This window comes from Salvelinus namaycush, chromosome 6 (genome assembly GCF_016432855.1).
Source record: "Salvelinus namaycush isolate Seneca chromosome 6, SaNama_1.0, whole genome shotgun sequence".
Lineage (NCBI taxonomy): Eukaryota > Metazoa > Chordata > Actinopteri > Salmoniformes > Salmonidae > Salvelinus > Salvelinus namaycush.
The window spans coordinates 42,896,555-42,921,965 of NC_052312.1; the positions used below are offsets into that span (position 1 = coordinate 42,896,555).

General features: G+C 43.9%; 1 long non-coding RNA gene across 1 annotated transcript; it reads left to right on the forward strand.

Moving 5' to 3' along the window:
- The first annotated feature begins 19,779 nt into the window (after positions 1-19,779).
- Positions 19,780-20,786, forward strand: LOC120049433. The gene is made up of 3 exons (XR_005477110.1): positions 19,780-19,885; positions 20,348-20,450; positions 20,653-20,786. It is a non-coding gene; the product is annotated as an uncharacterized LOC120049433 (long non-coding RNA).
- The last annotated feature ends 4,625 nt before the right edge of the window (positions 20,787-25,411 follow it).

Below are 25,411 nucleotides of genomic sequence, written 5' to 3' on the forward strand. Positions count from 1 at the left end.
ATTGCAAAATTTTTTTAAATGACGTTGGAGGCAGTTTATGGTAGAGAAATTAATGTTCAATTCTCTGGTAACAGCTTTGGTGGACATTCCTGCAGTCAGCAGGCCAATTGCACGCTCCCTCAAAACTTGAGACATCTGTGGCATTGTGTTGTGTGACAAAACACATTTTAGAGTGGCCTTTTATTGCCCCCAGCACAAGGTGCACCTGTGTAATGATCATGCTGTTTAATCGGCTTCTTGATATGCCACACCTGTTAGGTGGATGGATTATCTTGACCAAGGATAAAATGCTCACTAACAGGGATGTAAACAAATTAGTTCACAAAATTTGAGAGAAATAATATTGTTGTGTGTATGGAAAATGACTGGGATTGTTTATTTTAGCTCATGAAACATGGGACAAACTTTACATGTTGCGTTTTTATATTTTTGTTTATTATATTTAGCAATCTTGGGGGTAAAAGCTGTTCGGGCCAGTGTCCTGTTGGTTCCAGACTTGGTGCATCACTACCGTTTGCCATGAGGTAGCAGAGAGAACCGTATGACAAATGTAATTTTCACTGCAGTTTACAGCCTACTCAACTGTACTCACTTGAAAACAGTAATGCAATTTCTTAATTAGATTGTGCTGTTGTAGGGTAGTCTAGGTAGGATCATGTCCTGGTCCCTAAACAAGATCAATAGGGGAGCATTTTGAGCTGCGTATCTTCAACTGTTCTTTAATGCGCAATGAAGCATCTGGCCTCCATTGCCTATCAGCTATTCCTCTATCTTGTGTATTTATATAGAAAATTGGTTGAGATTTGAATGATTTTACAGAGCCTTCGGAAAGTATTCAGACCCCTTGACTTTTTCCAAATGTTGTTACGTTACAGCCTTTTTCTAAAATTGATTAAAAAATATATATAATCTGCAGCAATATACACACAATACCCAATAATGACAAAGCGAAAACAGGTTTTGTATTTATTTTTTTGCAAAAATATAAAAAAATAAACAGAAATGCCTTATTTACGTAAGTATTCAGACCATATTGCTATGAGACTCAAGTTAGCTCGAGTGTATTCTGTTTCTATTCATCATCCTTGAGATGTTTCTACAACTTGATTGGAGTCCACCTGTGGTAAATTCAATTGATTGGACATGATTTGGAAAGGCACACACCTGTCTAAATAAGGTCCCACAGTTCCCTGTGCATGTCAGGACAAAAACAAAGCTGTAAGGTCAAAGGAATTGTCCGTAGAGCTCCGAGACAGGATTGTGTCGAGGCACAGATCTGGCGAAGGGTACCAAAAAATGTCTGCACTATTGAAGGTCCCCAAGAACACAGTGGCCTCCATCATTCTTAAATGGAAGAAGTTTGGAACCACCAAGAGACTCTCAAACCATGACAAACCAGATTCTCTGGTCTGATGAAATCAAGATTGAACTCTTTGGCCTGAATGCCAAGCGTCACGTCTGGAGGAAACCTGGCACCATCCCTATGGTGAAGCATGGTGGTGGCAGCATGCAGTGGGGATGTTTTCAGATGCAGGGACTGAGAGACTAGTCAGGATCGAGGGAAAGATGAACGGAGAAAATAACAGAGAGATACTTGATGAAAACCTGCTCCAGAGTACTCAGGACCTCAGACTGGGGCGAAGGTTCACCTTCCAACAGGACAACAACCCTAAGCACACAACCAATACAACGCAGGAGTGGCTTCGGGACTCAATGTCCTTGAGTGGCCCAGCCAGAGCCCGTACTTGAACGGGCTCTGGCAGAGACCTGAATCTCTGCAGAGACCTGAAAATATCTGTGCAGCAACGCTCCCCATCCAACCTGACAGAGCTTGAGAGGATCTACGGAGAAGAATGGGAGAATTGTGTGTCGATGGATGAGGGGAAAAACGATTTAATACATTTTAGAATAAGGCTGAAACATAACAATGTGGAAAAAGCCAACGGGTCTGAATATTTTCCCGAAGGCACTGTATGTGTGGTATGATTGCAGATCTGGACAAAAGATCCACCTACCACTATTGTCACTATGGATAGATGGCAGGATAGACAGTTTACTGGTAGACCGTATTGACCTGTAGTATTGTAAGTGTAGTGCATAAGGGAAGTATGCAAGCAGATGAGGAAATGTTTCTATATGGAAGACATTAATTAGTAAAAACTGAAAAATGGTGAATGTAAATCAGGGGAGAAAGTGTACTACCCTCCCAAAAGCAAAAAAAAGTTAGAGAACCGTCCCCTATTTTGGACCAGCCCCCACATCACAGTACATTTCAAACTGTCCCTAATCCCAAGTTAGGACATGTGCCTTGATGTGTTTATTGACAGGGAGTTCGTGTGAGTTCATTTGAGGACACAAGCTTCCACGGGTATCAAAGGTCCTTTCACAGAGAGGAAAATCATGTGGGCACACACACACACACACACACACACACACACACTGAAACACATCCATGTACTCTGGATCAGTTGTGTCAACTACCCACACACACACAGAGGCCACACTTACGAAGCTGAGGAGAGAAACCTTAGTTCTCCCCACCCTGTAATTAGAGAGAGAACAACAGGGAGCACAGGACTAGAATAACAGGAAATAAGACCCGAACCAAGAGAGAGAGGAAAAGTGAGAGTATCTGCGTAACCGGACCCGGCTCAAAAACAAACAAGATAGCTAAACCAGCTCAAATTGTAGAGCATGGCAAATGTCCAGAGTCAAGTTTCGACATTTGTGCCACTCTCACATGGACGCCAACGTTGCTCTTCTCAAAGCACCTGTTCACACTTTTGTTTGCTTTGCACTGCAAGGTGCAATTCAGCAACTGGACAAATAACAAATACAGTACCTCATGAAGAGAGGCTTCGTACGCTTCATTCATACACAATACACACACTCTGCTACGTGTGTGTGTGTGTGCGTCTCTGTTCTGGATAAGGCGTGTGTGTGTGTGTGTGTGTGTGTGTGTGTGTGTGTGTGTGTGTGTGTGTGTGTGTGTGTGTGTGTGTGTGTGTGTGTGTGTGTGTGTGTGTGTGTGTGTGTGTGTGTCAGTTCCGGGTGAGACTGGCTGAATGGAGTGTTGGTTTGGTGTGTGTGTGGTTTTAAGGGTGTGCCTCACCCCACAACCCATTCCTCTACTTCTGAGTACCTAGCTCTGGTCACCCCACCACGTGGGCGTATGTTTGTGTGAGCTCAGCATTCTTTCCTGGACCATATCTCCCATCTCTGAAGAACTCATCCACTCCCTCCATTACACGTCCCTCCCTCAGTGACACGGCTGTAAATCAATCTACGACTGCGGCTCCCGCTGGTGTGCACTCTGTTCTAAATCACCGTCTAAATCATAGTGGTCCACTGACACCGTGTTATTTTCTATACGTTAGACCTGTTGGAGATTTTCTTCATGATTTATGCACCTCCCCACTCCTTCTACTCCACACATAAGGCCTGAATGAAGTCTAGACTTCAATGACCTTTGTGTCGTATACGGTGGGTATACAGTTCAGGACGGTTTAGAAGCAGTCATACAATAACCAAACACACACAGAGGGGACTAGGTTTGTTTGAGCAGATATTCATTATAATCTGTTCAAAGCTGGAGGCTATATTTAAAACCTCCCAACCCAGGAAGTACAAGGAAAAAGAGGGAGAGTACAAAGAAGAGGGGGAGGGGTGAAGGAATTAGGAGAAATGTTACGCAACACCTCTTCAGATCTCCTCATGTGTTTAACGAGCAGTGAGCACACTCAGTCTGTACAATACCTCGGGCCATATGACCGAGCATATGCACAAAAATGGAGATAAATATTTGCTTTGTTGTGTCTGTTTACATAAACAAATAATGCAGTAATTTCAGTCATGTTGCCTCACGGATTTACAAAATACAAAATGGACGGGGAGAAACTCGTTTTCAGCACGGACTCTAGATCTCGAAGAGAAGCAGCAGAATAGATGTAAATGAAATCTTGTTTTTGTCTTCAAAGCTTGTTTTCTGGTCCCATGCCACCGCGAACCCAGTTTCCCAGAAGAGCATCTGCCTTCCCAGTAAAACTTTGCGCTGCAGCAATGCTACAGAGTCTCTTAAACACTCACCCCCTCACATATACATGCATACACACACACACACACACACACACACACACACACACACACACACACACACACACACACACACACTCGCATTCACATAAAACACTCAAACGGTACAGACCGAAACACACCTGCTCTACCTCTCATACATGCACACATACACACGCTGCTGTCTGATTGATTAACCCGGGCCAGGAGAGGGAGTCTCCTTACAGTGCTGAAGGAGGCCAGAAATCATGGGAGGAATTTCAGCGGGATTACCTAGCGACCGCTTCCCAGAATGCCCCAGTCAGCGCATGGAAACGGCTTTCCCAGAAGCCTGATTTAGAGGAAAGTGGCAAAGTGCCAGCCAGCCAGAATCCGTCCACAGGCCACGCTGCCGTGCTGCAGCTAGGACGTACACACACACACAGTAATTAAATCACACACTCTGACAGACACACACATTAAATCATACATGATTCCACGTATTTTCAACCACCCCCACACACACAAATGCACTCATAAATTTGCATCATTTACGTACACACACATCGCCATCACACACACTCCCCCTAACCTCACAGAGACAGACAGAGAGTCGGTGACAATCCGCAGTCCAACCATGTCTCTCTCTGTGCCCTGTGGGGGTGACCATGACACCATGACACAACACTAATAAGAGTATTATAAAGAATCCCTATCCCCTGAGTAAGAGTATTAGTAGTCTAGTGTGTACACAGAAACACAGTCAAGCACATTAGCCAGGTATGTTTACATGTGATGTGCGTTAGGTATAGGTTGTCTGGCGTGTAGGAGTGTTGGGCCAGTAATCGAAAGGTTGCTGGATCAAGTACCCAAGCTGACAAGGTAGAAATCTGTCGTTCTGCCCCTGAACAAGGCAGTTAACCCACTGTTTCCCAGTAGGCCATCATTGTAAATATGAATTTGTTCTTATCTGACTTGCCTAGTTAAATAAAGGTAACATTTTAAAAAGTAGTGTATTTAAATGTAACTAGGCCAATTCACTGTAGATAAGTGGTTAGGTTAGCTGGACCCAGGCCATGTTGAGGTACCTGATACCACAAGGCTTTCCCTCTGAATATGTGGCAGTGGATTTCACTGAGATGGGTCACAGATATTATCCTCTCTCCTTTTTTCCCTGCTCTCTCTTTCTCCTCCTTCCTTTTAGAGATAAACAATATATTAAAGCTGGATGTGAGTTTGGCTAGTCATGAATCGGTTCATACTGTGTTCTCTTTCCTGTCCCCCTGTCTCTCCCTTCCCTCGTGTTCTCTCTCCCCTCCTAATCACTTTAATATCCTCTGTCTCCTTCCCTCTCTCCTCCACTTCATGTGTCTTGGTTTTGGCATTCATCAATCCCATTGTTCTTCCAAACCTTCCCCTTCTTTCTCTCTCTCTCTTTCCATCTGTTCTTTGTGTACAAGGCAGACTCAAGCATCCCTCCTCCTCCTTTCTTACCCTCCCTGTTCAGAGGATTGCAGGGTTCAGAAGGATCTAACCATATGAGGTGTGATGGAGAATTATTGAGATTTAAATTGGACGTCAGTAAAAACCAGTTTGTTGGCTTCCAGACAAGCTCTCGCTTTAATTGGTGCGTCTGTCGGCTCCTGGCCTGATTCCCTGACCCCGAGGGGAAAGGGAAAAGAGAGAGGGGGGATGAATAGAGGGAGGAAGAGGAAAGTGGCTGCGTGTTAGACATGGTTGGCTCAGTGTGCAATTACGTTCTCATCTGTTTAAATCCCAACGGGATGTTTTCTCCGAATTAGCCAGCTTTCCAACTCAGGTTTTATTATCCTGATAGGTTTCAGGGAACAGTTCCTTCTGTATCTGGAAAAGACAGATGAACTACTATCTGATTAGTGATCCAGCTGAATGAGTTAGCTTGATTGTGCAGTACAGACGACTCCTGATAAGTGTGCTTGCCTTCGGATAAAGAGTTTTACAGTCCCAGTTCAATTACATTATTTTCTTATTTTCTCTTAAAATGTTCTCCTGGAATCTGCATGGCCCAGTTAATTCCGTGTGACCACAACAGTCCCAAGAACGTGTTTGAGTATCTATGAATTTGTTGTTTAGGCTACACACCCACACACACCCTATCTTCACAGAGAGTGACAGACGGTGACAATCCTCAGTCCTCTGGCTCTCCCTGTGAATGGGGGTCAATGATGGGGTACACCATGATACTAAACACTTATAGGAGTATAATAAAGAAGGCACTGACCGGGAGTCCCATAGGGGGGCGCACAATTGGCCAAGCGTCGTCCGGGTTAGGGGAGGGTTTGGCCGGGGGGCTTTACTTTGCTCATCGCGCTCTAGCGACTCCTTGTGGCGGGCAGGGTGCCTGCAGGCTGACCTCAGTCGTCAGGTGAACGGTGTTTTCTCCGACACATTGGTGCGTCTTGCTTCCAGGTTAAGCGGGCCGGTGTTAAGAAGCGTGGTTTGACGGGTCACGTTTTGGAGGATGCATGACTCGACCTTCGCCTCCCGAGCCAGTTGGGGAGTTGCAGCGATGAGACAAGATCGTAATTGGGGAGAAAGAGTATTATAAAGAATCCTTATCCCCTGGGTAAGAGTATTAGTAGTCTATGTGTACGATATACACTGCACTTAGCATAGGCTACACAAACACAGGCAAGCACATTAGCCAGGTATTAATTGTGTCTATTCCTTATATCTTCTTAATTGTATATTGTGTTATGACTATGTTTTCTGATTTAAATAGGAAAGGGGTGAATTATACAAGAAGAGAATATTCCATATAGTGCCGTAGCGTGAGGAAGAAGGGAATCTTTATTCAGCTCTTAAACTTGACAACACACACCACAGGGATAACCACGTCTCAGAGAGCACTGTTTTACACTCCCGCGTTTCCACCTCGCATGAACTACACACACACACACACACACATTGACCGACGGGCTCATATGCATAATTGAACCTGCATTCTCTCACACAGACATACAGTACTGTGCATAAATAACATCCTCACAGACACACAGACAAGAATGATCACACACACAAATCAAAACTTATGCAAAGGTGACAAGTGCATGAGACCACACACCGACATCTACAAACACTCAACACACACACACTCGTTTATAGATTTTGTAACTGGAGGAGATCCGATGTTGATGCTGTGTGTCAGTGGGTCACACAGCTCAGCATTGATAAAAACCCTAACCTCAGAGCATCTGAAGAAGGTCCATTTTGAGGCTGTGTACTTTCAGCAGGGGAAAAGTGTGTGTGTGTGTGTGTGTGTGTGTGTAATGGTTATGTAAGGGAAATTTGGAAATATAAATTACAGTAAGTGAATAATGAATCCTTAGTCCTGTGCCAGCGACATCTGAGAAATACTGCAGCAGAGCAGCAAGGAAAGGAAGAGAAATCATTGACCAGTAGCCTTTATTCTCAGAAGCAGCAGCCTGCCTCAGCCCCATTGGCAAATTACAGGTATAATGTGGAGTTATTGGAAGCAGCTGTCTCTCTCAGCAGAGGGATTTCTCCACTGGGTCAGGATGAGAATTGTCTTCTCGCTCTCTCTCTCTGAGAAGGCTGGACCCACGCTGCTCTGGCTGCCGACGGACCTCCTTGCCCCGGCTGAGTTCCCTGAACTGGGAACGCCATGTGGAAATCTGGAACTACTGGGGGATCCATACCTCACTGGCCTTTCTGTGAGGTGACCCGCGGGATTAGTCCTGTGGCATAACCTAATGTCATTATGACATAACCGCCATCACATAACGTCTCAGTCAGGTGCGCTGATTAGATTCCTAATGAGCTGTCTTAGACCCAGACATTGGTTGGGAACCATTGATCGAGTTTCACAATAGCTTACAATTCCCATTACAGTGCAATGCTGTTCCTGTATTACGTTTGTTTCGTCACAGAGGGTAACACTTTATATGGTGGGCTATAACTACTGTTAAGTGCCATGAAAAGTGAAGTCTGCCCAGGCTATGAAATAGGCCATTAGGACTGGAAGCAACCTGCGTCATCTGAGATCAATTTCGAAGAGTGTCCTTTGTGATTCACTCATTCAGGCCCTGGTTTGTGCTCGAAATACATGTAGCCTATAAAGGGAATAGTGTAAAAAATAGACTAATGTTGCAGACCTATCATCACGGTTAAACAGGTGATTAATCAGGATCTCAATGTAAGCCTATGTATATTATAATAACGTTTTTTATGGTAAACTCTGGGAGAGTAGGCTACACCTGCCACATGGGTGAACACTTCTTTAGGCCAAGGTGTGTGTGTGTGTGTGTGTGTGTGTGTGTGTGTGTGTGTGTGTGTGTGTGTGTGTGTGTGTGTGTGTGTGTGTGTGTGTGTGTGTGTGTGTGTGTGTGTGTGTGTGTGTGTGTGTGTGTGTGTGTGTGTGTGTGTGTCTAGCCTAACCTAAGCTGGACAGCTACTCTAATCGATGTTCCATTTCAGACACTGTGATGGCCGGCGACTTCCTAGAATAGCACTAGAGTGAAATAAACATTTGAAAACTCCTTGGAATCTCAGAACGAGGCAATCGTTCCCGTATTGATCTTTCCACAAAGGGAGAGTCCCGGGATGTGGTCATTACTGTTGCCATGGTGACTGCATCGCTCCATGGCTGGGTGGATAGGTATTGGAAAATACAAACGTGGGGGGTGGTGGTGAGGGCTTTGGGTTGCAGCTGTATGGGTACCGAGCTGTACTGTGCTGGCCTAGTTAAACATCTACCATAATTGCTGGAATACTGCATGAAAGGTCAATGTGAAAGGAAACAATCTGAGCCAGCATGGTACGGTTCAGGTCTTTATGATAGTGTGAAAGCGGTTCTGGTAGAGTGCAGTTTCAAGGCAGTATGAAATCACACAGCCGAAGACAAGTGTGATGAATCATAAGGGCTGGCTTACTGTAAACTCTAACAGTTTACTGTGTGGGAAACAGCTCATTAAGGATTCCTTTCTCACAAAGGCACATGTATAATGTAATGTTATGGATCCTCCCTAAGAAGCCTACTGGTCATGTGTGTGTCGTTTCATTCCTATGATTGGCTGAGCTGTTGTCTAAACAGTACATAGGATGTGACATCACTTGATTGGTTACAGGTGAATGTTAACTTGGCCGTTAATGACATCTGAGCAGCTATAAAAGCTGTGGCTTAGAATATACAAATGTCCAAGTGCTTTGATCACTAGGACACACCCCTAGGGACTTCACATCCTGTAGGGGCAAAGAGATTTAACATATACTTTATTGTCCATTAACTTGCAGAGAACAGAAATGTGCCTTTATACTCAACCAACCCCCCGAACACACACACCCTGAGGGGCTGGAAGCAACGGGTCAGCTGCAGTGCAGCGCCCCTGGCGAAATGTTAGGTGGTTAAGTCCCTTGCTCAAGGGCACAATGACAAGGATGATGTCAGCAACCCTCCTACAAGCCCGGTTTTCCCGTCGGAGCTGGGATCCGCACCTGCAACGCTGCTGTTGCTGGACCTCTTCTCTTACCGCTAAGCTACCTGCCTCCTCCAGGGTCCATTTGGAATTGGGCATCAGTTGGCTATTTGTGGAGTCCCTATAGGACCCTGGGAGTGTTAGATTACAGTGAGCTATAATGACCCAAATCTAGAGCTGAGAGAGATGCCTTTAAAAAAATAAAAAATAATTCAGATCCCATTAGATATAGCCAAAGCTGCAGGTACTCTTCCTGGGGTCCACACAAAACATAAGACACAACATAATACATAACATTAATAGACAATTACAGCTGAAGGACAGAACTGCATAAAAGGAAACAATACATAACATTATTAATAGGCAGATACAGAACTACATAAATGAAAATGTTTAAATGCAATGGGCCCATTCTCAACTTTAAAGGAGTCCTCCAGTGATACATTTTTTTAAAAACTTTTCCTCTTGAAATCTATATCCTAAGTATAAATACAGTAAAGTACACACACTAAAGGGTAAAAAGTGTCTTTTAGACACAACTGCAAACTTCAAGGAGTTGGTCTGATGGTGACTTTGTGATGTCATCGACCACCACCCTTGCTTGAGGAACAAAAGAGGAAAGCCCCCCCCCCCCCACTTGTGCCTTGTCATGAGGATACCTGGAACACCTATTGAGATGTGCCTTTTATTAAAGGCCCAGTACAGTCAAAAACGTGATTATCCTGTGTTTTATATATTTTTTCACACTATGAGTTTGGAATAATACTGTGAAATTGTGAAAATTATGATAATGCCCTTTCAGTGTATGAGCTGTTTTAAAAGACCGCCTGACATTTTTGCCTGTTTTGGTGGAATGAAGCTTTGGCCTTTCAATGGTGACATCACCATTCGGTAAATTAGTTAATAGACCAATAAGAGAGTTCCAAAGCTCTGCCAATAACAGCTAGTTTTACATTTTCCCGTGCCCACTGAAGGGGTTAAACCAAAGCCTCATACCTTTTAAAGGGTTAATAAATTGTTTTTTGATAAACTATAAGGTCTCCTCTTTAGGAGACCTTTGTGTGTGTGTTAACACCTGTTTTAAGAGTATACGCCCTTCAGACACTATCAGAAGGCGGAAACCGCCTACGCTCAGACTCCTCCTGTCTGGGCCCCACCTGGCTATCTGAGGTTCTGAGAATACGACTGGTTTTCTGAGAACACAAAGCTGATGAAAACAGCCACCTGATGAAAACAGCCACCAGTCAGAAGATGCTTGGACTCGTTCACCTTGTTATGACCCTATACTTGTGATGAAAGGTCAAGTTTCAGTCAAACCCACTGCTGAGCTTTTAATTGCTGACAAGATGGTTGCTGCTGTCAGGGGGAGGTTAGATTTATTAAAATGTTGTTGCCAGGGAAACTCACGCAAAGAGGACTGGGAAGGCTATATGAGTTACAGGATGTCTTAGACATTTTGCAGAACCTGGGGAGAGCTATCATATACTTTACTCTGTACCAACTTCTACCTACAATTGTATTACTAAAGGATAATTTTAATACTTAAACAAAGAGTCTGTGTTTCCTTTCCATTACTAATGTATGTTTGATAATTATATAGACCTGATCATCTGTTGAAGAAATTGACCAACACTTTGGCGAGCTAGCCAGGAGCGAGTGACCACTTCACTGGACTGACCATTGATCCACGTGCAAGCCCTACAAAATTATAAGGTAAGCAGATGCCTGTTGTATCTAAAGTCTGTCATTTGCTATAGCACGTTGCGGTTAATGAGTCATTCTGGCAAGTAAGTGGTGCCTCGCTGTTAAATTTATACGAACCTACATTTCTCTGTAATAGTGGAATAATTGAAAATGTGAAATTATTGTTACACAACCCGTGGGAGGAAGCACAGACCACCTAGGTGGAAATAGGTTCTAAATTCCTGGGTTAAATGTTTATGTGATGAGACTTGGTGATAGGACTTAGGGAAGAAATTCCAAGTATAAATGCCAATTGTTGAGATTATTGTGATGAGACTTGGTGATAGGATTTAGAGCACAAATTCCAAGTATAAAACGCCGATTGTTGATAGAATTGAGAGTTGATGAAATATTTTCCCATAACTGAATTTGTAATATTGTTCTATTTATGATGTTTTCTGTTGTGTTATGACTGGATGGTGGGACATTAAATCAGGAGTTAGTTATAAACAATATAATGCTCGTGTATTTGAATTAACTGAGTGGACATTCGGATCCGATGCTCGAAGAGTTGCCTGTGGGGGTATAAACCATAAAGCATACACCATTGCTGCATTAGGAAATACACCTGCCCGTGTGTTACTGACCCACGACATTTTAAAAATAAATAGTTTTGAAGTAATAGTTTCTCCCTTTGAAGGAGAAGATTATCACAGAGATACCAGTCATTGTTGTGGAGGTTACACCAAAGTTTATACCAGTTATAAATCATCTTGAACCTTTTACAATTTCCTGGTTGCGCCATAGAGGACGATTATTTTACACCACCCATACATTACGTGTTATTCAGTTATAATTTACTTATCACCCTGCTTTAAATAAACTTTTGCGAGTTAAGGTATAGACTATACACATATAGGGTTATTTTGCATTAATTCATCTGTATTCACATTACACGTAGAGTCTAATTTAAAAAAAAATAGATATGGCAGACGGGAGCTCAGAGTTGTCTGAGGGGCCAGTCGCAATGAAACCCTCCACCCCTCTACAGTTTTTAATTGGGAAATACCCCACTATGCAAAAGACTTAACCTTGGTTTTCAAGAAATGGCATGAGTGGCAAAAGAGGCTTTTGAATATGGCTGGCCTATGGATGGGTCATTTTAACAAAACCAAATATCAACATGTGCAGGACATTGTGAAAAGAAGACAGGAAAATAAGACCAAGGGAAAGAAAGAAAATCGGAGGGTAACCTATTCGGGACTCAAAAGAAAGCTACCTGTTTGAAAAAGGAATTGACAAAGATTAAAGACCCTGCCTTCGTCAAGACAGAGAAGTTACTCCCTACTGCGTAGATAGGTTTAAAGGAATTTATCCACCACTCCCAAACGAACTAGTAGCTCCAGGCGATAATTCTTCTCCACCACCGGCACCAGGTAGAATGTATCAAGAACTAGGAGATATATGGAATGATGCCAGGGCACACTCAACGCCTCTCTACCCTAGAGTTACCACGGCAAAGGACCTTATGGCAGCTCAAGAAAAGAAAGTGCAGAGAGAAATGGATAAAGCTGTTGACAAAATCCGACAACATTGCGATGATGAAGACAAAGACAAAGGGATGAGTGGAAGTAACACAACAAAGGAATTGAAGAGACGAGAAGAAGACTGAAGAAAAAGCAAGGAAGACTGGACTTGACACACAGCTCAAGAAGGCACAACTAGCCCAGCTGGACAAAGGAAAGACCAAAAACCTGATGGTGGCTGTAGCCTCTACCCCTCAACAACCACCACCACAACCTCACCAACCACAGCAACAGCCACCCTGGCAGCAGAGAGGGAGAGGGAATGCTGCCAGAGGGAACTTCCAAGGTGGTAGAGGTGGAAGACCAGCCTACACTGGACAGCCTCAACCTGTTTTTTTCCCAGACTCAACCAATGAATGGTCGACAATATGGATGGCCCCAACAGCCTCCTGTGACAAACCAGGTGTGGTTCCCACCGCAGAATAATCAACAATAGGGATGCCCTGACCCCCTTCTCCAGTGTCACCAGTACATATTTCCGGATGGTACCAAAGAACCAATCATTACTCTGAAGGTCAACGATCAAGAGGTATCATTTTTAATAGACACTGGAGCTCACACCTCCTGCATTGGATCTATAGGCCAACACCTCGGCCTGGGACTCACATCTAAGTCAGTGAGGACGATGGGAGTCGCTGGGATATCTCAAAAGCTGTACTGGACTGAAGATACAACAATTGGCCTGGGGGAAGGTAATACTATTAAGGCTCCCTTTCTGACCTCTCCGGCCATTCCTGTTAGCCTACTGGGTAGAGACATTTTCCTGATCAAGTCCAACGTGATTCAAAGGCCCGACCTGACCTTTATGATGAACCTCTTGAGCTCCCTGATGTTACCTTCTTTGTTGATCGCTCTGCCTTTATTGATAGGGAGACTGGTAGGAAACATGCAGGGTTTGGTATAGTCTCACTGCATAGGTCATTGTTGATTGAACAGCACTTGCCTGAACATTGCTCAGCATTACAAACTGAGCTCCTGGCCCTTACTGAAGAATGTATATTAGGTAGTGGTTTGAAGGTTAACATTTATTCTGACTCTGCATATGACATTGGTGTTTGCCTCTCGTGGGTTGGCGTTTGGAAGGGTAGGGACTTTGTTAAAGCGTCTGGTACCCCTATTAAACACCGTTTACAGATAGAAGCCCTGCTTGAAGCTATGTTGCTTCCTGCCAAGTTGGCTATTCTTAAGGTCTGTGCCCACACAGGTAACACTGACAGCATTAGTTTAGATAAGGCTGCTGCTGATGCTGCTGCTAAGAATGCTGCTTCTCGCTGCCATACTCATGCCGTTATACATACTACCCCGTGTATGTCTGAAATCACTGATCTGGACCAACACCAGGCTGCTGATGCACTTAATCACCCCTTATGGGAATCTAGGGGCTGCTCCAGAGGCCCTGATGACCTGTGGAGGCAATCACTCTCTGGCAAACCAGTTCTGCCTCTGCCTCTCGTCTCCTCTGTGTGTTGCCTGGCCCACGGGATAGGCCACGCGCCAAGGGGGGAGATGGTAAGACTAATATCTGACACCTGGTTTTGTCCAAATATGATTGAAATTTTCAAAACATGTACTACATGCATGAAATACCACTTTGGTAAGAGTGCCCCCCTGAAACCAGGGAAATTTCCAGCACCGACCGGCCCGTTCACCCATTTAGCTATGGATTTCATAGACATGGCTGAACGAAAAGAAAGAAAGAGATACTGCCTGGTAATAATTGACCACTTTACCAGGTGGGTTGAAGCATTTCCAACCGTGCACTGTGATGCCAAAACAGTAGCGAAACTTCTGGTAAGGGAAATTATCCCTAGATTTTGTATTCCGGAAGTTCTTTCCGCAAAAAAATGGCACACATTTCATAGGAGATGTGGTTGCACAGGTGACTGCCCAATTGGGGATAGATCAGAAGTTTGTTTGTATCTACCACCCACAAAGTAATGGGATTACTGAGAGGGCTAATCAAACCATAAAAGGAGGGCTTGCCAAAGCATGCCACTCCACAGAGAAGTCATGGGTAGAGTGTCTTCCCTTAGTCCTGATGAAAATGCGCAAAAGCATAAACCGCGGAATAGGGCTTAGCCCACACAAGCTCTTAACTGGCCATCCAATGAATGTTCCTTTACACAGACCAATGACTCCAAAACTGACTGACCTGACTGCACTGGATGATGATTTGAGTAAATATAAGAAGGAACTCACCCATGCTGTTAGGTTTCTGTATTCCCAATACAGGAAGGCCCAGGAAGTTCCAGAACAGGGTGACCCAGACAAGCCTACCTGTTGACGTTGGAGAATGGATCAAGCTGAAGGTCCACAAGAGGCAGTGGAACCACCCCAGATGGATGGGTCCGTACCAGGTCATCACAGCAGCACCTACCGCGGTGAAGGTGCAGGAGCGTCAGGGGTGGCACCACCTATCGCACTGCCAGAAGACGTCCCAACCATCATAACAGATAAGAGTGCACACCCAGACCCAGATGTTGTTACACATGACCACTATGGTCACATTGTTAAAAAGAAAACTTGGGGTAAACCTTTGAGGTACATGTTTCTGATACTTATCATCCACCAGCAGCCTCTGTTGGGGGGAATAGAGATCCAAGAAAATCAATTGAAGACCGGTAACCAATGGGTAAAAATGGTCCAGAACCTGAGCCGACAAGCCACACCTAGTGGTTTGTATGTAGTCGTTTAAAAAAAAACTCAGAGTCAGAGTGAATTGTTTGGATCAATTGTAGTCCCATTGCTAAGTACACCTACTCCATGCAGGCCCATATGAATTTGACGATTGCTGATTTTGCCCTTCTTTCTACTGATGTTCAAAATCTTAAAGCTGTTACAGCCAGGCATAGCTTGGCATTAGACTACATCCAGGCTAGGGAGGGTGGATATTGCAGGGCCCTAAATTATATTTCCCTCACTGAATGTGTTATGCTTCTCCCTGACTCCTCTGATAATATGACAGAGATTTTGAAAGAATGAACACAGATGGCTGATACCTACACCCCTACAGGAGAAGACTCCTGGTTCCTGTTTGGGTTGTTGAAAGATAAGTTAGGCAATTTTGGATTTAAGCTGTTTTCCATTTTGGTCCCATTACTGGACCCACTCCTTGTTCTGCTGATTTGCATTTGTGCCTTCTGTGCAGCTGCAAATGTATACTTCATAAGGCTATGCCAGGCATGTTTATGCTTCATGTTCCTCATCCCCCAGACCCTTATTTTTATCCTCAATCTCCTGAGGATTGCTTGCAATCTAATGCACCTATTATGGATGATTCTTATGATCACTATGCTTGAGTTACCTCGCTTTTGTTGAGGCCTCGTGGCCTCAAAGGGGGGAATGAAGAGGTTAAACCAAGGCCTCATACCTCATACTCCTCTTTAGGAGACCTTTGTGTGTGTGTTAACACTGTTTTAAGTGTTGTGCCCTTCAGATACTATCAGAAGGCGGAAACCGCCTACGCTCAGACTCCTCCTGTCTGAACCCACCTGGCTATCTGAGGTTCTGAGAATACGACTGGTTTTCTGAGAACACGAAGCTGATGAAAACAGCCACCTGATGAAAACAGCCACCAGTCAGAAGATGCTTGGACTCGTTCACCTTGTTATGACCCTATACTTGTGATGGAAGGTCAAGTTTCAGTCAAACCCACTGCTGAGCTTTTAATTGCTGACAAGATGGTTGCTGCTGTCAGGGGGAGGTTAGATTTATTAAAATGTTGTTGCCAGGGAAACTCACGCAAAGAGGACTGGGGAGGCTATATGAGTTACAGGATGTCTTAGATATTTTGCAGAACCTGGGGAGAGCTATCATTTACTGTACTCTATACCAACTTACAATTGTATTACTAAAGGATCATTTTAATACTTAAACAAAGTCTGTGTTTCCTTTCCATTACTAATGTATGTTTGATAATTATATAGACCTGATCATCTGTTGAAGAAATTGACCAACACTACTCAGACCCCTACCAGACAGTCCTAGCAAAATTCTTGCTTGAGAAATTGCTCTTTGCTTAACTATTTTTGTTTATTTTTTTACCATTTTAATTGAAAACAACACAATAAGGTACTTAATTGTTACCCAGAAATGTGTTGATATTAAGATAAAAACGGCTGCATTGAACCTTTAAGTAAATCAAGCGTTAAATGAGGTGAAAAGACGACTGGAGACTTGACTTGCAACTACTAGTTGGGACTGTCGGAGGCCCAGGCAAGGAAGATGGCGGATGGCGAGAATCTGCGAAATACAAGCAGAGTACTTTCTCGTTTGAGTCAAGTACAGACGAGATATATACATGTTACGCTCCTGAAACCCTGAGCAGTCAACGGATAGTGAACTTCAAATTGAACCTGACCGAAGTGAAGAGGAAGAACCTGCACCGCCAGGTGATGTGAAGGCTTCTGAGCCTCACCCTAATGATCAGGAAAATGGCAGAGATGACTCTGGCCCAGTGGGAGTACTCTGCACTGACTCTGTTGCACCGGCTCTATGCACACTTACTGGACTACCCACACACTCACACGTACTACACTGACACTCTAACACACACATGCACACGCTACATACACTCAAACACGTAAAACGCCAACACGCATATTGACGCCACACATAGACACAGTTTCACATTCGGACCCAGTGGCGAGATCGAGACTAAGAAGACCCTGTCTGTCCTTCTGAGTTTTGTTGCAGAATGTTTATTGCTATGGTCATTCATTGTACCGAACAGATGAAAAGGAAATCCCAGAAGATTGAATTGGTAGTTGCAGCAACAGAGAAGTTTTTGGTGTGTCAGAGATTTTAGTGCAGAAGAACTACAGGGGGTTTTGAGAGAAGGGGTTCCAGCCTCCCCATGTGGACGGCCTGGTGTATGATCTGCTGGGGCCAAAGTAGTGGGAAGGGGTGGTGGGGTGTGTTGGGGATAGTGTTGTATATACAGGGTTAGATTTTGGTGACGTTTCCTTTTTTCCCCATTTCCCTTTTCCCTTTTTTTGTGAACAAATGTGCAATGCACTTACCGAACTGTGACAAGCAGCCATACAGCAACAAAGCATCTAGTCTGCCGTAAAACCACAAGAACAAGAACAAGAAGGAGGCTGGAGTAGGACTTTAAGTCCTGGTTTAACATCTGGAGTAGGACTTTTTGTCCTGGTTTAACATCTGGAGTAGGACTTTAAGTCCTGGTTTAACATCTGGAGTAGGACTTTAAGTCATTGTTTAACAGGAGGAAGATAGAAGTACAGTAGCAGAACCTGACCGAGGCTACTTGCATTTGGGATCTATTATTACTGGTATTAGAGCGCCATCTTCTGGTCCAAAGTTAAAAACCTTTACAGAAGTGTCTGCTGTAGTATACACATAGGGGACAGGTGAATGTATGTGAGCGTACACCTTTTGTTACATGTATTGTGTGTGTTGATTGATTGATTGATTGATTGATTGATTGATTGATTTGATTGATTTGTTCGGTGGGCCTGTTTCAAACTAGAACCACAAACAATTAAATATTTTTCTTAGGTGGTTGTTACCTATTCATTTTGAACTCAATCTTAATTCAAGACCTGGTATGTGAGTAGATTCTGGAGTACATAATGCCAGTCTTTAGGCTAGTAATTTGTCTATTACATTCTAGTGTTGGCATAGTAGGCCTAATGCAACATTTTCACCACCAGGACGCAGCAAATGACTGAACAAAAAGAGCCACCTTGGAGTATCCCATGACGTCAAAAGTCATGTGTGAGGCATGCACTCTCAGTTAAGTATTTCATTGTTAAATCTAAGTATGTATTTCAATCTCAATAAAGTCTAGCCTATGTGATAATGACACTGGCATTTGAATAGATAATGTAGGCATTACCTAAAATGCACGTTTGGAGACCCTTTGGAAACATTCAAACAACGATGTCAATGATACATTCTCCGCTGAGATTGAAAGGTGTCACACCTGTATGGGGTCTGAGTTGGCAGACCTGGGCGTCCAGGAGCAGGCATCATTACTCCAGCTACATCCAGCTGTCATGCACTGAGAACACCTGAGAGACATTGAGAAATAACAAAATCTACGAAACGTGTGTGTGTGTGTGCATGCTTACGGCGCAATGGGTTGCGGTGAACTCACATTCTCTGTTTGTCTGTTTTCTGCACGCATGCTGGAATAATGGATCACATGATTGTGCCCAGGGGTCAGTAGTAGTAGATTTCATACCATCCATCATAACTACGAACAGTATCTCTATTGTTTGTGTCCTTGATTAACACTGGTTCATTAAATAAATGAACAGAGCAGATTTAAATCACCAAAACTAAAAACCAAGCCTAGGGCCACAGAAATATCTAGTGTATAGAAATGATTTAGTTTAGCTTTCTTGGGTCAGTAATCGAAAGGTTTCTAGATCGAATCCCAGAGCTGACAAGGTAAAAATCTGTCGTTCTGCCCCTGAACAAGGCAGTTAACCCACTGTTCCTACGCCGTCAATGGAAATAAGAATTTGTTATTAACTGACTTGCCTAGTTAAATAAAGGTTCAATTAAAAAAAATACAAATATATACTGTATATATATTAGAAATCTTGTCTGTGCATTCTGTTTCTCAGGAGTCAGTGATCGTCTCCATAGTGCCCAGTGTCCTGTCCTTCCATGGGAGAAACCACGCCCTGATGACTGGGAAGAACCTCCATCACGTGACTTGGGTTCGCATCCAAGAGCACATGGACTGCAGTCTCAAGGAGTGAAATTATTTGTAGAACTGACTTTGAGTTTTCTTGTAGCTCCTCACGTATATAACCCACCAAAGCCCAACTCCAAGTCTATATCACTTAGTTTTTTTTTAATAGGAGTTGATATGTTAATATCAGCATATTAAGGCTTTGGTCTGACCTGTAATGACCTGTGTAGTGTGTATCACCTGGTCAGGTCTCCAGTGTGGAACCACACAGGGTCCAGTCTGACGTTCCACATCCCCGGTGGAGACAAGGGTTCTGTCAGTGTGTGTGTCGTGCTGCCAGACGGTCGCTGTCTGGGCAAGGCCACTGTCACCTATGGGTCCTTACCGTCCTGCACTGGGCTAATACCAAGCACTACCTGGGCTAGGTAAAAACACACACACACACACACTTAGGTACGCACATATGATCAGAATTGTTATATATACACACACAAGCTATACAGTGGTTAAGAAACATGCCAGTAACTCGTTTCCACATATGGCTACTGGCCATGGTGTTGTCTACCGGGGAAAGAAAGTGGGCCGCTTCCCAGAAGATGCTTCATACAACAGTGTTTTAATAGATGTTTCATTTCCCTCTTTCTCTCAGCTGCTCAGCACTGGCTTCCCTTTTTGCTTTTGGTAGCTCTCTAAAGCAGATTCTTCATGTTTGGTTAGCTAGTTTTACTTAATTTATTCTGTGAAATGCTTTGTTTTGTGTTACAATTATTTTTTTTTCTCTGGCTTATTTAAATAATGCTGATGGTACATGACTACAATTCCCATCAGCACGCTAGGTGTGACCAACAACCCTCCTCTGATTGGTTGATTTCGTATGTGTCCTGCAGTGGGAAGAGGAAGATCAAGGTCCAAGGGTTCCATCTGGAGTTTGTGGAGGGGGTTGTTCATGACCACGCCCCTCAGACCATCCATACCAACTACAGCTCTGAGGTAGGCGTCTTAACAGACTGATTTAATTGATTTCTTGACTAAGCGTCAAGTCTTCACCCACTCTCACGTAACCAGTCAGTAACCTAATATGAACATGCACACTGCCACAACTCACCAAACGTTCACCTTCACACAACACAGAACTCAGTCATGGGGGCCTCAATATCTGAGGTATTCTAATTCATGTTGTTGGTGTTTTTAGACTCTGTGGTACCACACACCTCTCTTTGAACACATTAACCAGCCAGTCACCTCCACTGTCTCTCTGAGAGTGGCCAATCAGACACTGGCCTGCTCATCACAGCTCACCTACCATCCCGACCCAGAATTCACCAGCTACACCGCAATCAAGACAGGAAACGACCTGCATGTCACCAGTGAGGTATACACACATGTGCACGCATGCATGCACCCATACATACATACATACATGCTCTCTTTTATTTCAGAAAAAGCCTGACAATTTGGACATCAACACAGCAGAGATCTCAGTGTTGGTTGTTCAGGAGGAGAACCAGGATGTAGAGTGTGTCATGGACACCATTGAGACGAGGGAAGGGACTGACTCTGTCATCTGTGAGATAAAGAACACTCCCAGTGCTAACATCAAGTCAGTGAAGGTAAAAAATGTATTCTGAAGAAACCTCAACCCACCGTTTTATTAGTTTCGCTGGAACACTGTCCTTGGAAATAGTGAACAATAATCATGCATTATGTTGTCTTTGTTCATCAGATAAGAGTTGTCAATGTCACAATAAACCTTGATTCAACACACACCGTACTGCTAGGACTCTTTCTGCTTATACCCATCATCATTATAGTCATCGTTGGTAAGTATTCCTTACTTCAGCTTCATTCTCATGGTTTTCTGTGGCTTTTAAATGTGGTTACTTATGTAAGATGTACTATTGAGTAAGGCACCTAGTTTTAGGTATGGTGTGGTGGTGTGTGTTGTGATGTCCTCGGCACTAACTTCACGCGCCTCCTTTGCCACTCACCACACCTGTCCCCACTGCTGATTAGCACCACTGCACTATTTAAGCCACGGTTTTACCCTCCAGTATTCCTTATCCTGCTGGGGATTGCAATGGCCAAACTTGTTATTCATTTCCTTGATCTGCGTCACTGACAACGTGAGTGCATTTCATTTATTGGAGAATATGTAATAATGTTAATATTTAAGATTTTATGAGTTTGTTAAAGTTTGTGTGCTGCTGTCATTTTCCTTGTACATTTTCACTTAGTTTTGGTTGGGTTAACGATTATTTTATGAAATGAATGGGAAATAATGTACTGTGTTATGTTGGAGTCACTTTTATTGTAAATAAGAATATAATATGTTTCTAAACACTTCTACAGTTTGGATGCTCCAGGTCATCTATAAGTCTTTACTAGGTAAAGCTCCGCCTTATGTCAGCTCACTGGTCATGATAACAACATCCACCCGTAGCACGCTCTCCAGCAGGTATATCTCACTGGTCATCTCCAAAGCCAACACCTGCTTTGGCTGCCTTTCCTTCCAGTTCTCTGCTGCCAATGACTGGAACGAATTGCAAAAATTGCTGAAGCTGGAGACTTCTATTTCCCTCACTAACTTTAAACATCAGCTATCTGAGCAGCTAACTGATTGCTGCAGCTGTAAATAGCCCATCCAATCTACCTATCTTATCCCCATATTGTTTTTATTTACTTTTCTGCTCTTTTGCACACCATTATTTCTACTTGCACATCATGATCTGCACATCTATCACTCCAGTGTTAATTTGCTAAATTGTAATTACTTCGCTACTATGGCCTATTTATTGGCTTACCTCCTCACGCCATTTGCACACACTGTATATAGACTTTCTTTTTTTCTATTGTGTTATTGACTGTATGCTTGTTTATTCCATGTGTAACTCTGTGTTGTTGTTTGTGTCGCACTGCTTTGCTTTATTTTGGCCAGGACGCAGTTGTAAATGAGAACTTGTTCTCAACTAGCCTACCTGGTAAAAATAAGGATGAAATAAAAAATAAATAAAAAATGCTACCATTATTATGGATAATCCTGAATGAATCGTGAATAACGATGAGGGAGAAAGTTACAGACGCACAAATACTTTTGGTCATGTACCGTATGTGGACACCTGCTGGTCCAACATCTCATTCCAAAATCATGGGCATTAATATGGAGTTGGTACCCCTTTTGCTGATATAACAGCCTCCACTCTTCTGGGAAGGCGTTCACTAGATGTTGGAACATTGCTGCGGGGACTTGCTTCCATTCGGGCCACAAGAGTATTCGTGAGGTCAGGCACTGATGTTGGGCGATTAGGCCTGGCTCACAGTCGACGTTCCAATTCATCCCAAAGATGTTCAATCGGGTTGAGGTCAGGGCTCTGTACAGGTCAGTCAAGTTCATCCACACCGATCTCGACAAACCATTTCTGTATGGATCTCGCTTTGTGTACGGGGGCATTCATTCTGAAACAGGAAAGTGCCTTCCCCAAACTGTTGAAACAAATTTGGAAGCATAGAACCATCTAGAATGTATTTTTATGCTGTAGCGTTAAGATTTCCCTTCACTGGAACTAAGGGGCCCGAACCATGAAAACAGCCCCTGACTATTATTCCTCCTACACCAGACTTTACAGTTGGCACTATGCATTGGGGCAGGTAGCGTTCCCCTGGCATCCGCCAAACCCAGAATCGTTTGTCGGACTGCCAGATGGTAACGCGTGACTCATCACTCCAGAGAACGTGTTACCACTGCTCCAGATTCCAATGGCGGTGACCTCGCCACTCCAGCCGACGCTTGGCATTATGCATGGGGATCTTAGGCTTGTGTGCTGCTGCTCAGCCATGGAAACCCTTTTCATGAAGCTCATGATGAACCGTTTTTGTGCTGACGTTGCTTCCAGAGGCAGTTTGGAACTTGGTAGTGAGTGTTGCAACTGAGGACAGACAGTTTTTATACGCTCCAGCACTCGGCGGTCCCCGTTCTGTGAGCTTGTGTGGTCTAGGACTTTGCGGCTGAGACGTTGTTGCTCCTAGACGCTTCCACTTCACAATAACAACACTTGCAGTTGACCGGGGCAGCTCTAGCAGGGCAGAAATTTTGCGGCACAGTCGATAGCGCGCCGGACTTCGGGCTAGAAGGTCGAGGGTTCGAGACCTGCGACCTGCTGTTTCATTACAATACTTTTACACAGGCCTACCGATCAATCAACACACACAATACATGTAACAAAAAGTGAAATCTTGTACTATGATACTTTTTGAAAGGTGTACATTCACACACATTCATCTGTCCCCATAGTCGCGGTAAATAGGGGTGCTGAGGGTGCTGCAGCTCCCTGATAAACTGGGCCTTTATTACTCCTGTTTGAGCCGAGAAAAATACTCCTCAGCACCCCTCACCCAAAACATCTTCCCCCGGCCATGTCTGTCCCCTCTGTGTAAACTGCAGCAGAAACCTCAGTAAAGGTTTTTAACTTTGGACCAGAAGATGGCGGTCTAATACCAGTAAAAATAGAACCCAAATGCAGGTGGCATCTTCGACTTCTCTTGTCTTCATCTTAAACCACCTGGAACCGTATGGGTCAAGCTACTCAGCATAGGAGGGTCCATGATTAAGGGTCCATTTTGTCTTTAGGATCACAATGAAGTAGACTACATGGACAGGGGGGGAAATTATTGATTAAAGGTCCATTTTGTCTTTAGGATCACAATGAAGTAGACTACATGGACAGGGGGGGAAATGATTGATTAAGGGTCCATTTTGTCTTTAGGATCACAATGAAGTAGACTACATGGACAGGGGGGGAAATGATTGATTAAGGGTCCATTTTGTCTTTAGGATCACAATGAATCAGACTACATGGACAGGAGGGAAAATGATTGATTAAGGGCCCATTTTGTCTTTAGGATCACAATGAATCAGACTACATGGACAGGGGGGGAAATGATCAGCACTCGTAGTCTGCATCACTTGATACGGGACTCAATGTTGAGAATGGGCCCATGGCATCCCTCTCAGTGCTCTCTAGATTGGGGTCATAGAGCTCACAGTGATCCAACTCTCCACAAGGTCCTATAAGTAAGTAGCCTTGCACAAGCCTTGGCTTCTGCGAGATGGAACAACTCATAGGAACAGGATCTTCTGTTTCTGTAGCGTGAGGCAGCTTGATGTACACGTACACCCACTGGAGAGGTCTCTAGTCAAGCGCAGGGCCTTCCCAAGCAATCTCCTTAATTATGAGTGTCTATGGTATGACTCAGCCGGGAATCAGACTCCCAACCGTCCAATCTCAGGGCAGACACTAACCTCAAGGCCACTGAGTTGGTATGATTGGGCATTTGTACGGTTTGGGCTTTAAGGCTTATGCCAACTGACACTACTCCCTCCTTTCAAAGAGCGCGTCCTCGCGCTAGCTTGCGACTCTACGTCTTACAGGAACGCGCTCACCGGCCAAGCACACGCACTGTCATGGATGCAAGGTCCGATCACTTCTGACACCAATGTAATGAAACAGCAGGGAGCAGGTCTCGAACCCTCGACCTTCTAGCTCGAAGTCCGGCACGCTATCGACTGTGCCGCAAAAGCATGCTCGTGCGGCAGAGTCGATTTCCGCGCTTATAAACCCAGGGTCGTTGCAGTATGAACACAAAACATTTAAAAACATTTCTTAGAGGTGGTTGTTACCTTTCAACTTGTAACTAAATCTTCATTCAATACCTGGTATGTGAGTAGATTCTGGTGTATATAATGCCAGCAGTGGTATTTAGTGAGTCCCCCAAATCGGAGGAAGTAAGAATGACCAGGGATGTTCTCTTGCGGCTGCAACACAGTCTCACATTCAATTCGCGCATATCGCGCATATATGTACAAAATGTATTTCAGCAGATTTCGTGCGTTTTTGTGCGTTTTCGTCTGGCTTAATTCGTGAGAAAAGACACGAATTTATGTGCTTCTTAATTAG